We start from the raw sequence: 13,145 nt of genomic DNA, 5'->3' as shown, positions 1-13,145 counted from the left end.
CCCTCTGGGGCCTTTTCCCTCACGACATCCCTATAAATAAAATTGTAAGTTCACAATTTCTTCTTAAAACGGATCCCACACAAATGGTAAGTTCACCGTTCCTTCTTAAAACAGATCTTCAACCTATCTTCTTTGTCACAGTCAATTCACATTCCTCAAAATATTTTTCATTTTCTTTAAAAATCATAAAATAACATAACTTTCCAAAAATAGCATTTTAAACGGTAAAAATTGCACAGCTTTACCATAAATCATAAAATATCATATTTTCATCAAAATCATCATATTAAATCATAAAATATCATTTAACATGCGTTATGATCCTTCAGGACGATGTCAAGCTTTTACGTATTTTCCTAAATGTAAAATTACCGTTTTGCCCCTAGACGTAAAAATTCTAGAATTTATCTTTTTCTTACTTTTAATGACATGGAAATATTCCAAATAAATATTTAAGCTTAAATATAAATTTTGCATAATTTTATGAAGCTTAACACTAGGCTTTTCAATTAATTCTTTAATTAACGTTTCGCGAGGCGATTAAATCCCGGATAAATCCAAAACTCCATATTTTGATCCCAAATTTTAAACATATCATTTTTATTACCTAAAATACCCTTGTGAGACATGAACCACACCCTTAGACCCATGGTTCCAATTTTAATCTTTAAAATCTCGTTTTTTACACATGCAAGGACACACCGAGCCATCTCCTAAAATACTCGAGCCATGGTCGAGCCACCTCGAGACAAACCTGAGCCAACCCACCTAGGCACCCTGCTGACCAAGCCCAGCCCAATAACCTAGCCCTAGCTTGCTCTAACTCTCCTGGAACCGAGACCATGTTCTGCATGTGTGTGTGTGAGACTCTCCTATGAGCATTAGGACTCCTAACTAGTCTAAGACTCTCTCAGCCGAGCCCCCATTGAGCCCACCTGACCCTAACCATCCCTGGACCATGCCCAGACCCAACCCAGACCATCCCAAGCCCTTGAACCTGCGCACGAACTACCTGAAGCAACCAGAAGCTGCGCGCGCCTCTCCTCATGGTTCTTTCGTTTTGCTCGAGCCAGCAGCAAGCCCAGCCGCTCCAGCCCCTAGCCCGACCCCTGCCCATCACCCTAGGACCCTGATGGACCAGCTTGGCTCGTGCCCAGGCCAGCCACAACCCCTCTTTGCTGCTACGATTCCCTACAAGCTCACGTGAGGATTCCATGCTCCACGGGACCCTTCCAAAGCTGCGACCAAGGAGTCCTAGCCATGCTAGGACCCTTACTAACCCTGACCCTGAACCATGTCCAGCCCAGGCCCCAACCCAAGCCCTGGCCAACCCATGAGTCCCCATGCAAAGAAACGAGCCACATGACTCAAGTGCAACCCAAAAAACCCCACGGCTCCTTCTTAAATTTCTTTCCCACGGTTTCAGCTTTTTTTTCCTTTAAAAATTGTCATGTTTTGACTATGTTTCATTCATATTTTATCATGTATTGGCAGAGTGTCCGTTGTGTTGGAACATTTCATGTTCGCAATCTTGATTTTGATGTTAACAAAACTTGTTTGTTTGTTTCTAATGAGTTTACATAAGTGCGCAGAAACTGAAAGTGATCAGGCTTCGAACTGATCAGTTACCAAGCTCAAACTGAAGCTATCGAGACGCAAAATGAAGGTGCCAACTGATTTATCGAACTAAACCAGTACAACTGAAGTATCAAGAGCAGTTCAACTGATTGTCCAGTTGATAGGTGGCTCAGCAGAAGACCTTCAGAAGCCCGGCCAGCTGATGAAGTATTCAACTGATGAAGAGCCCAACTGATCAGTTCAACTGAATCAATGAAATCAATTCAGCTGACGAGTCAACTGATTTCACCTCACCAGTTGAACTGGCCAGTTCAGAATATCAGTTAGGAACGAACCAGTTTGCAGATACGACAAGCTTAATCCAACTGTGCACTAAGGTACAAAAGCTATTGTACTATCAAGGTACAATAAGAGACGTTGCAGTAGCGTTTAAAGCCAAATGTTCCAGATATCTATTTGGGGAAACAAATTCAAACTGCAACGGGTTCATTCACTGAGTCTCACTGTACGTTCAGCCAAACGCCTATAAATAGAAGCCGAAGCTCGGTGAAGACAACGGTGAGTGATGATGAGAGTTGACAAGTGAAAAGATAAAATACAAAGAGGGCACGCATATCGCGTATCAGCTTACAAAGAAGCAACCACCCAGTTGATGGAACACTACAAAGTTATATCAGCTTAGTTTTAGAAGCATATTTCCCTCAGTGTGTGAGAACACTTTCGGATAGTTTTCAGAGATCAGTTCTCACACACACACACACACACACACCACCACTCAAATACCGTCTTGCACAATGACGTTAAACTTGTGTATGTAGTCTTTCTCACATAGACGTTAAAGAAGTGTTGGCTGGAAGGTGATGCCTTCAGTCTAGACTAGGAGTTCAGTTAGGCAGTAGGGTAAGTCCTAAGCTGGGTGTGTTATTACACTTGTTGTAGTTAATCAAAGTCTTCTAGTGGATCCTACCCGAGGTGGTAGAAGGGATGACGTAGGAGCAGTTGAAGTCTCCGAGCATCCATAAACATATCTTGTGCTCAAAACATGCAAAGGATTTGCCATATACTTCCTCAACATCGAAACATGGAATACATTGTGTACTCCGGTTAGATTTGGTGGTAGACCTACACGATAAGCAAGTGTCTCATCTCTGTCGAGAATTTCGAATGTCCCAATAAATATCGGACTCAGCTTGCTTCTCTTCCCAAAGCTCATAACGCCTTTCATAGGTGCTATCTTCATGAATACGTGATCTCCTACGGCAAATTTGAGATCTCTTCTCCTCTTATCAGCAAAACTCTTCTGGTGACTCTAGGCGGTCTTCATCCTGTCTCAGATCTTACCACCACATCTACGGTCTGCTGAACAATCTCTGGGCCAAGTTCTGATCTCTCACCGACTTCATCCCAATGAATCGGCGATCTGTACTTCCTCCCATACAGTGCTTCGTAGGGAGCCATACCTATAGATGATTGAAAAATTTTGTTGTAGGTAAACTCCACTAGAGGTAGCTTTGATTCCCAATTCCCATGGAAATCAATCACACAAGCTTGCAGCAAATCTTCCAATATCTGAATCACACGCTCAGACTGGCCATCAGTCTGGGGTGAAATGACGCATTGAATAGCAACTTCGTCCCCATAGTTGATTGTAAACTCTTCCAAAAAAACGATGTGAATCTCGGGTCTCTGTCAGACACAATAAAAATTGGGATTCCGTGCAATCGGACTATCTTCCGAATATAGAGCTCTACAAACTGAGTCATGGAGAAAGTCTTCTTCACTGGTAAGAAAAGTGTGCCGATTTAGTAAGTCGATCCACTATAACCCAAATGGCAATAGATCCCCTAACTGAAACTCGGCAATCCCAAAACGAAATTCATGCTTATATTCTCTCATTTTCACTTGGGAATAGGGAGTGGTTTAAGCATACCTGCAGGCCTCTGATGCTCTGCTTTCACTTGCTGGCAAGTGAGACACTCAGACACAAAATGACGAATGTCTCGCTTCATCCCTGGCCACCAATACAATATCTGTAAGTCCTTGTAAATTTTGGTACCTCCTGGATGGATGGAATACGGAGATGTATGTGCCTATGTCAAAATGTCCTCTCTGATCGAATCAGCACTAGGCATCCACATCCTTCCTCTGTACTTCACAATACCATCAGAAACTATGTAGAGTACACTACCCTTGTCTTCATACTTTAGTCTCCATTTCGGTAACAATTCATCTGAAGGCTGACCTCTACGGATTCGGTCTAGCAAAGAAGACCAAACTGTCAAATTAGACAACTTGGGAGCTCTGTCCTTAGGATAAACTTTTAAGCAAAACCTCTGAATCTCTTACGCGTTCTTCGGCTCAACCCATTCCTTTACTACGGCCTCTTTAGCTGGATCCACCTCAATGTCACTGCTAGATATAATATGTCCAAAAAATGTTACTTTCTCCGACCAGAATTCACACTTACTGAATTTTGCAAACAACTTTCGGCTCTACAAGACTTGCAAAACTATACCCAAATGCTGACTGTGCACTTCATGGCTCTTCGAATATATAAGAATGTCGTCAATGAATACTATGACGAACTGAATTAAGTAGGGCTGAAATACTCGATTCATTAGGTCCATAAAAATTGTTGGAGCATTCGTTAGTTCGAAAGGCATAACTAAGAACTCATAATGCTCATATCTAGTTCTGAAGGATGTTTTATGAACATCTGCATCCTTTACCTTCAGCTGATGATACCCAGAACGTAGATCTATTTTAGAGAACACTCTAGCTCCCTGCAACTGATAGAATAAGTCATTGATCCTTTGTAATGGGTATTTTTTCTTGGTCGTTACCTTGTTTAATTCTCGGTAATCGATACACAACCTCATGCTCCCATCTTTCTTCTTTACGAAGAGCACTGGTGCTACCCATGGTGAGAAACTAGGGCGGATGAAATATTTGTCTATGAGCTCCAGGATTTGCTGATTGAGCTCTAACATCTCTGCTGGAGCCAAAGGGTACGGTGCCTTAGAGATTGGTACAGTGCATGGCACAAGGTCAATGGCGAATTCCACCTCTCTCTGGTGGAAGGCTTGTGACGTCGTCTGGGAAAACATCAGGAAAATATTTGACAATCGGTACATCAGATATCGATGGGGTAGCGCTTCAGGTGTTGAAATGATACTGACAAAGAATTCCTGACACCCCTTATGCATAAGTCTTTGTGCCTGAATGCAAGAAATCATGCGAGGAAAACTTCTCCACCTGTCTGGCTCAAAAAGAAACTGCTCCATGCCCAACGGTCTTATCAACACTGACCTTTTATGAAAATCAATCAGAACTCTGTTCTTCGTCAGCCAGTCCATTCCTAAGATAATATAAAATTATGGCATTGGCAACACAATCAGATCGGCATAAACTAGGTGGCCATGTAGTTCAAGATCGATATCTCTGACCATGCTAGTAGCTGGTAACTCTTCCCTTGATGGGACTGCCAAGCGGTAGCTCACATCGAATCCAATGGACTTGACATCCAAATAATTAGAGAACGTATCCGAGATAAAAGAGTGGGTGGCCTCAAGCCTTCGTGGCCACTTTCTTTATGATAATGTTCCCTGAAGGACGTTATCACAACACATAAACTTATATCCCAAAATATAACTCTTAACCTCATGCATAGTTGGAAATTTCTATCCATAGTCTCTAAAATATGAAAACAACACACTAATATCCCAAAAACAATTGGTAGCATGCATGACCAAAATAAATACTGTGCTGAATTAGATAGGTTACCGTCAGTAGAGTCGTGTATGGGTTCGCCTCCTCGACATGCATGGCGAACACTCTTCCCTGGGTTGGCTGCCTCCACTGCAGGCAGTCCCTCAACGTATGATCAATAGCTCCGCACTTGAAGCATTTTCCAGAACCCCATAAACCTTGGCCCATGTGCTGAAGGTTATACTTTGGGCACACTGGGTACTCCGGCTTCTGAGGAGTCTTCCTTTGTGGCATAGTACCTTTGCCTTTCGGCGGTCCTTGAAATGGCCTCTTTCCTGGCTGTCCCTGGAAAGGCCTTTTGAACTGCTGTTGTTGCTGAGAGGGTTGCTGCTGGGGTGCCTGATAGGGCCTCTTGCCCTGCCTATCATTCTCGATGTCCTACTGGTCCTGCTCTGCCGCCAAGGCTCTCGACACGGCAATAGTATAGGTGGTAGGACCAGCAACTCTAACATCACGGCGCAAGATCGACCGTAAACCATCAATGAAATGCCTCAGCTTCTCCCAGGCATCATTCGCAATTAGGGGCACGAAGTGGCACCCCCTCTCGGACTTCCTCACAAAATCTGCTGCTCTCTCCCTGTCGTAACGTCATAAACTCCCTGGTCAGGCGGGAGCGTACTTTCTCAGTTAAGTACTTGGAGTAGAAGAATTCCTTAAACCATCACAAGACAGAGTTTGCAAATTCACCGACACAGACGCGCTCTCCCATCATAGCCTGGCGTCCCCTGTTAACAAAAATGTGGCACATCTAACCCTGTCTGCATCCTGCAGCTCCCTGAAGGCGAAAGTCACCTCGATGGACTTAGTCCATCCCTCAGATATCACCGGGTCAGTAGTCCCCGAGAACTCTTTTGGGTCCATCCTCCTTAACGTCTCATATACTGCCTCTGACCTGGGCCTTACCCATGTATCAACTCCAGTATTGTTCCCCACAAACTGTGCGAAGAACTGAGTCATACCTGCAAGCATCTGTGCCTGCATATCTTGCGGTGGGCAAGGAGAAGTGGCCCACACCTCATCGCGAGCCTCTCTTTTCTCTTCACCTGCTCCTTGCGCAATCATACGTCTAGGAGGCATACTGTTCCAAAATTTACCAAACACGAAACCAACATGTAAGAATGCAAGTACGTAATATCGATATCATAATATGCACGTAAATCGAATTTAAACGTGTACATGCTGAAATCATGACCTTGATGCTTACTTCATTGAAAGAATTTTAAAACTTTAAAACTTACAGACTTGAGGTATGACTTCGTGAGCTTCTCGCAACCGGCAGTAGGCATAACCATTTACAAGAACACCGCTCCGATACAAACTGTAAAGTACCGTACTTATAAACATAATTAAAATTAGCAGAAAATTAAATTTTTTTCTTAAATAAGAAAATTTTCCTTCAAAAGACCAAATAATTAAAATGCTTGAACACATATTTGAAATTGTAAACAACTTGCAACAAGTACTTCTTTAAAACATCACAAAGTAACTCGTTAAAATCAGAGTAAACAATTTTTATCATGCATAAAAATGAAATCCTTGAAAACTAAGGTGGTCCTCGTGTTAGTCCACCGCACAGTCTGAGCCAGCTCAGTGATCCCCGCCTCTCGTCTCCTCATACTCGTCCTCACCTGCATCGATCAAGTCTAGTAAACCTAAAGACTTAACATGCATAAACTGGGAATAGCAAGTAGCGTATAATAAAATCACATGCATTTTAAAGCAGTACATACGTAACTTAACTTTGAACATACTTACATAAACATAGATGTGCCAACAATTCATAACATTTTCATAAATGTACTTGCATCATACATACATAAACATGCATAGTCATCATCATTTTGCGTAGAGATATGTTTCAAAGCAATTGACCCATAACATAGTGCGTCTGATCAGACTCAACCACAGTACTGGGCTGACAGAGATGTCCACTACCACATACATAAGATCCCCGGTCATACTTTACCGGGTGGATTGGTCCATAGTCATATTTTACCGCTTTCCAATCTTGATCAAACTAGGTCATACTTCACCGGGGTGGAGAAGTCCCCGGACACGTTCTCCTGCTTTCAAACCCGTTCATATTTGGTCACAAGACAATTACATACTTCAAAAACATAAAATATTTTCTTTTGCACGTCGAATATACTTATATAGCGTTGAGGGATTCATTGGATCTCACTTGGGGCTACTGCTGCACATACATACTATTACATTATTCCAACAATTTAAAATTTCATAACTTAACCGTACTCACCACCGAAGTAATTAAATAACTTATGACTTTCTAGATCACTCGGGACTTGACCACGTTTAATCAACATACTAAACCACGACTCGAACCCCGAAACAATCTTGACATGGAGTATGAAATTCCCCAAGCAATGGAAGACACAGACCTCGCCTAAACCATAGTTCAATGTTCCCTATTCAAACTTCGTAAAGTCTAATCTAACCCTCGCTAAGCTTGGACATAACGACGTATTAGTACTCAAAAGAAGCAATAGCACCTATACTCGAAGCTCGAAGATATAAGAACCATCGCCTAGGCGCTGAGGAGCAGCGCTGCAGCGCCTGCCTAGCACCTAGGCGCTACCTTTCAGCGCTGCGAGCTGCTCTGCGCAAACCAGCAGCATGGCGGCGCTTCAAATGCAGCGCTGCGGCGTTAGCCCTACGCGAACCAGACCCCAAAATGTCATCTTCTACCCATTTGCATCCCTATGACTCCTAATACATCCTCACCCTTACTGACTCAAAACGACACACCAAAAACCGTATGATCACATCACTCGACACATCTAAACGCAGCAATGACCACTCGACGATTCCCAACGAAGCCTGCAATCAAATTACTCAAGAAACATTAAGAACATTTTCCAAAACGTCACAGTTTGAGCAGTCACACTAGAATGATCATAACTCACTCGTTTCTTGTCCAAAAATTACGAATATACTGTCAAATAGAAGTATCGAAGAGTAATACGTTTTATATGTTCAAAGTTTTTCCAGAAAGTCGACCGAAAATTCACAATACTCGAAATGACAGCAGACTCGGTTTTGAGATTTAAAATTTTGATCCAAAATCGTTTTAAACATTTTTGCCCCATCTGTGTGTGCACAATATACACGGATCTTGCATACAATATGCATCAAAATACTTACTACGACAAGATCTGAAACGTCTGCTTATTCGTTTTCTTAAAAAGTACTAGAATTTTTTTTCTTTTTAAAACCTCACATAGCATCGGCCGAATTGCGTACAAAAGCATAAAATTTTTTTGACATCATTTTAAAATAAATCAACCAACTAACATTTAAAAGTATAGCTCATACTATAACCTCTCAAAAACCACTCATAAATAAAACGTCGTAAAAATATCTTTAACATAACTCAAAATCATAAATCATAACTAGTGCGGAAAACTAGCGTCGGTCCTCGGGTTATGTGCACCTCCAGTCCAGTCAGATCAACCATCAATGCCTCCATTAACATACTATCATAATCACCTGCATCAATCACACCTAGTGAGTCTAAAGACTCAACACGTCATATCCTTGATAACAAGTAATACGTAATACAGTTAACATATAACAGTGAAAAATACTTGTACTTAAAATATCGTTTTCATGATAATGCATAAACTTTAAAAACATTTTCATGATCCTTTTTCATAAACATTTTCATAAACATATTCATATTCATATTCATATTCATATTCGTATCCATATTCATATTCATATTCATATCAACATATTCATATTCATATTCATGTTCTTGTTTGTTGAATTCAGATCGTGATTGTGACTCGTATTCTTGATCGTATTGGGCGATGGATCCATCTACATGTAACCACAGTACTGGGCGGCGGGGACACCAGCGACACTCTCACCCTTCAACTGGGCCTTGGCCAACGTATTAAAATATACGTATTCGTATTCGTATCAACGGAAACACGATCGTCGGGCTCCTACTGGGACCATAACCCTCACGATATTTCCAACATATTTAGTAATCACAATCCCTTCACGTCCTTCAACATTTCGTATTTCCATCACTTAATAAAAGCATGCATATAATATCATTTTATTTTGAAACCAAGCATGCAACATATCTTTTAAATGTCCAATTTAAATCATAAAATTCATAAACATTTAAAAATCATAATTTAACATATTAAAATCATATATATCCATAAAAATTTTAAAATAAATTTTTTTAACATATTAAAATCAGTAAACATTTAAAATAAACGTTTTAACATATTAAATCATAAAACATTTAAACATATTAACATCTTAAAAATCCATAAACATTTAAAATTGACATATTAACATATAAAAATTTTATAAACATCTATAACCATTGAAAATAATCATATTAGAACATAAAACAACATTCAGGACACTGCCATGACGTTTACTAATTTTTTAGGTGTAAAAAAACCTTTTTACCCTTAGACGTAAAATTTCATGTTTTTGGCTTTTTTCTTTATTTCATTGAGTCTAACATGTCTCAAATAATTATTTAAGCCCACATGAATTTTCTCATATTTTTATTTAGCTTAATCGAGGACTTTTAAATTAATCTTTAAATAAGACGTATTACTGCGTTTTAATCCCGAATTAAATCAAACCTTAATATAAAATTCCCAAATTCAAAACATAGACTTATAATAATTATTTAAGTTTAAATATAATTTTTCATAATTTTATAAAGAAAAAAACTAGGCTTTTCAATTAACTCGTTAATTAGCGTTTCGTGCGGCGATTAAATCCTGAATAAATCCAAAACTCATTATTTTGATCCCAGATATTTGGACCTGAGTCTAAATTTTAAAAAGAGGCATCTGAATCATAATGTGTGTTCATGTTTTTTTTAGTTCCATAGCAATTTTTCAAATTAAATCAATACGTTAAAGACAATATAAAAAACTAAATGAATAAAAATATCAAACATGTCCAAAATGATCACTAAAAAACAACTTGCCTAACAGTTTTAGAGCTAAAAATACTAATCAAGTCTGTATAATCAAGTTGTTCAGTAATTCATTTCTCAATCGATAACATAGCCAATTCATTCAATCTTTCTTGTGACTTGGTTGATTAGAGAAAAGTTTTGATGAGCTTTAACTTTGAGAAACTTCGCTCTGCACTTGCTACTGTGATCGGGACAGTCAATAAGATTTTATAAGCAATATGAGCATTTGAGATTCTAAATGCAATCATTATTCATATGAGTCTCACATAAAAGACGATGATGATCAAGCATAAATAATCTTTAGCCACATTAATAGCTTGAATGAATCTCCCACTTTTTACACAACTAAATAACTGGGAAAGGCTGTCTTACTCACCAACCGAATTCAACATCAAATATACATATCAGTTATAGCCAATCACCACACATTCTTGATACGCCCCACATACACATTTTCAACCTTTAACTTTTGAATTTTGATCTTAGCTGGACCTGATATGGTGAACGAATGGACTGATTCCATGTGGCATTTAGGGTTTTCAATATTTCATCTCGTTATACTTTATATATATTGATATTTGAAATTTTGAATACATATATTAAGAAATTTTGGGTTTTTTCTATGCACTCTCAAGCTAAGTTTCATAGCAGGAGATTCATGATTTGGAAACTTCCTTGTGTATATATTACAAAAGCAAAAACAAAAGGGAAGTCTCAAATCTTGAATCCCCGCCTCAGAAAGAGTGAATAAATCATTAATTCGAAGGTAATATATTATTGATTCTCTTTTTTTGATTTGTTCCGATTTTTATACTTGTCCTTAATCCGTCATGCTTCCCACCATTACTCTACCCCGATAAGAAAACTAGACTGGTTTGGTAAATCATACCAACAACTTATTGCCAGCTAGATTAATTCATCCACTCCTGACTTTGATTTCGAAGAGGATTGATAATTTCTTAAAATTTTACGAGTGATTTTTTTAATAATAAAATTCATGTTTCGGCAACACTAATTCTTCACAAACTAGATTTTTCCTTTCGCTTCCATAGATGCATATGTGGGGGCTATCTAGTATTATATATAATAATTTTTTAAAAAAATTTTTGGGCCCCAAAAAAGAGATGGGCCTGAGTCATTGGACTCATTTGACTCCAAATAAGCACGGCCCTGCCTGGTCCCAACCAAAGCCAAGCCAAGCCTTTAATTCCCTTAAACCGAAACCTCCTCCCCACCATGACAGCAACTTGCTACCAACTTTTATTCCTAATTGCGTGCAATATTTTGTGTGTGTCTAAGACCCTTTAAAACGTGTAAAAAAATGTCTCTTTTTAATCCTATACATGGCAGCCCCTTCATGCACACTTGTATCATGATTTTGGATCAAAACAACATGCTTTAAAATTCATGTTTGCATAAAAACAAAAATACATCCAAGTGCAACTTATTTTTCATGCAATCCAATTTTAAATAAATACTATGGTGTGAATGATGAGTAAAAGGGAGAATATGGCATGCCTTTGCGTAATTTACGCACGAAAAACCGTTGACGATGACGAAGAACGGAGCAAGACCTTGGCTTTGAATTTCCCTTGAACTTCTACCGATTTTTGCCTTAAGAATTTGTGTGTGTGTGTTCGTGTATGATATGTTTTTGGGAGGCCAAATTTCAGAAAAATGGCGTGAACAATGTGTCAAGGGTTTGGGGGATTTAACATTTTATATACTAATTAATTTACTAAATAAGGCTTAGGCCTATTAAGCTAGCAATTTAGGCTCATTAGTCTAAATTTAGATTTAATTAAAATATTAAAATAGTTTTTTTTTTAAATAAGTTTGTGAATTTATTAGCCGGGTTGCCAAAACATTTGTATTTTTGTTGAAAAACTAACACCGATAAAATTTACGTCCCGGCGTATAAAATCACCTCAAAACCCCTTATTTTAAAAAACAATAAAAAGCATCACCCCTAATTTAAATAATTAAAAACAATTAACTAATAAAAACATTTTCTATTTTTCAGCCATCGGTCTCCGTTCCTCGATCGCAACTCGAATATCCTTTAAAAATACATTTTAATGCAACCATGAAGAAAAATATATTTTAAACATGTCAAAATGCACCACATAATTAATTTATGCAATTAAAATAATTAATTAAAATACACAAGGAATTTAATAATTGCATGCATGTGGTTCGCGTGGACCTTTAAATTTTCGGGACGTTACAAGATCGATGGAAAAATAAAAGAATATACATGCCTTTACTGATTAAACGCTCGAAGATGACGAATACCGATGCGATGGAATACGGGAAATGACCGGGGGACGATACTGCACGATTTCTTGGTAGAACAAGGAACACAATTCTCCAGAAATATGCAAGGGAGAGGGGTGGCTGCTGCTGAGAATTTAGAACCCTAGTTTTTCTCTAAAAATCTGAACGTGTATGTGTGTGTTGTGTGTGCTGAACGTGTGTGTTATTAGTGGGAATCATTTTGCTTAATTAATTAATTAGGGGAAAAAGAATTGTTTAGGTAAATAATTAGTAATGAAATAATGCTAATCAAATTACTTAACCCTACTAAAAGATTAAATAAACAAATTTACAAGGTTTTAAAATCCCCACTACTCAACTTAGTAATTTTTTTTGAAAAGCTTAAAAATCTCATAATCACCTAAAAAATTAAATTAGGCTTTAAAATGCTTATAATTTCATAATTTATTAAAAATACTAATTTTCTTGACTTAAAATAAAATATCACATTTTTATAAATCGCTTAAATTGTGGCTTGTCTCTTTTTCCGATCCCGCATTGAATA

Source organism: Primulina tabacum, chromosome 9, assembly GCF_025594145.1.
Source record: "Primulina tabacum isolate GXHZ01 chromosome 9, ASM2559414v2, whole genome shotgun sequence".
NCBI lineage: Eukaryota > Viridiplantae > Streptophyta > Magnoliopsida > Lamiales > Gesneriaceae > Primulina > Primulina tabacum.
The sequence above is the reverse complement of the archived record's forward strand: the minus strand, read 5'-3'. Positions refer to the sequence as shown.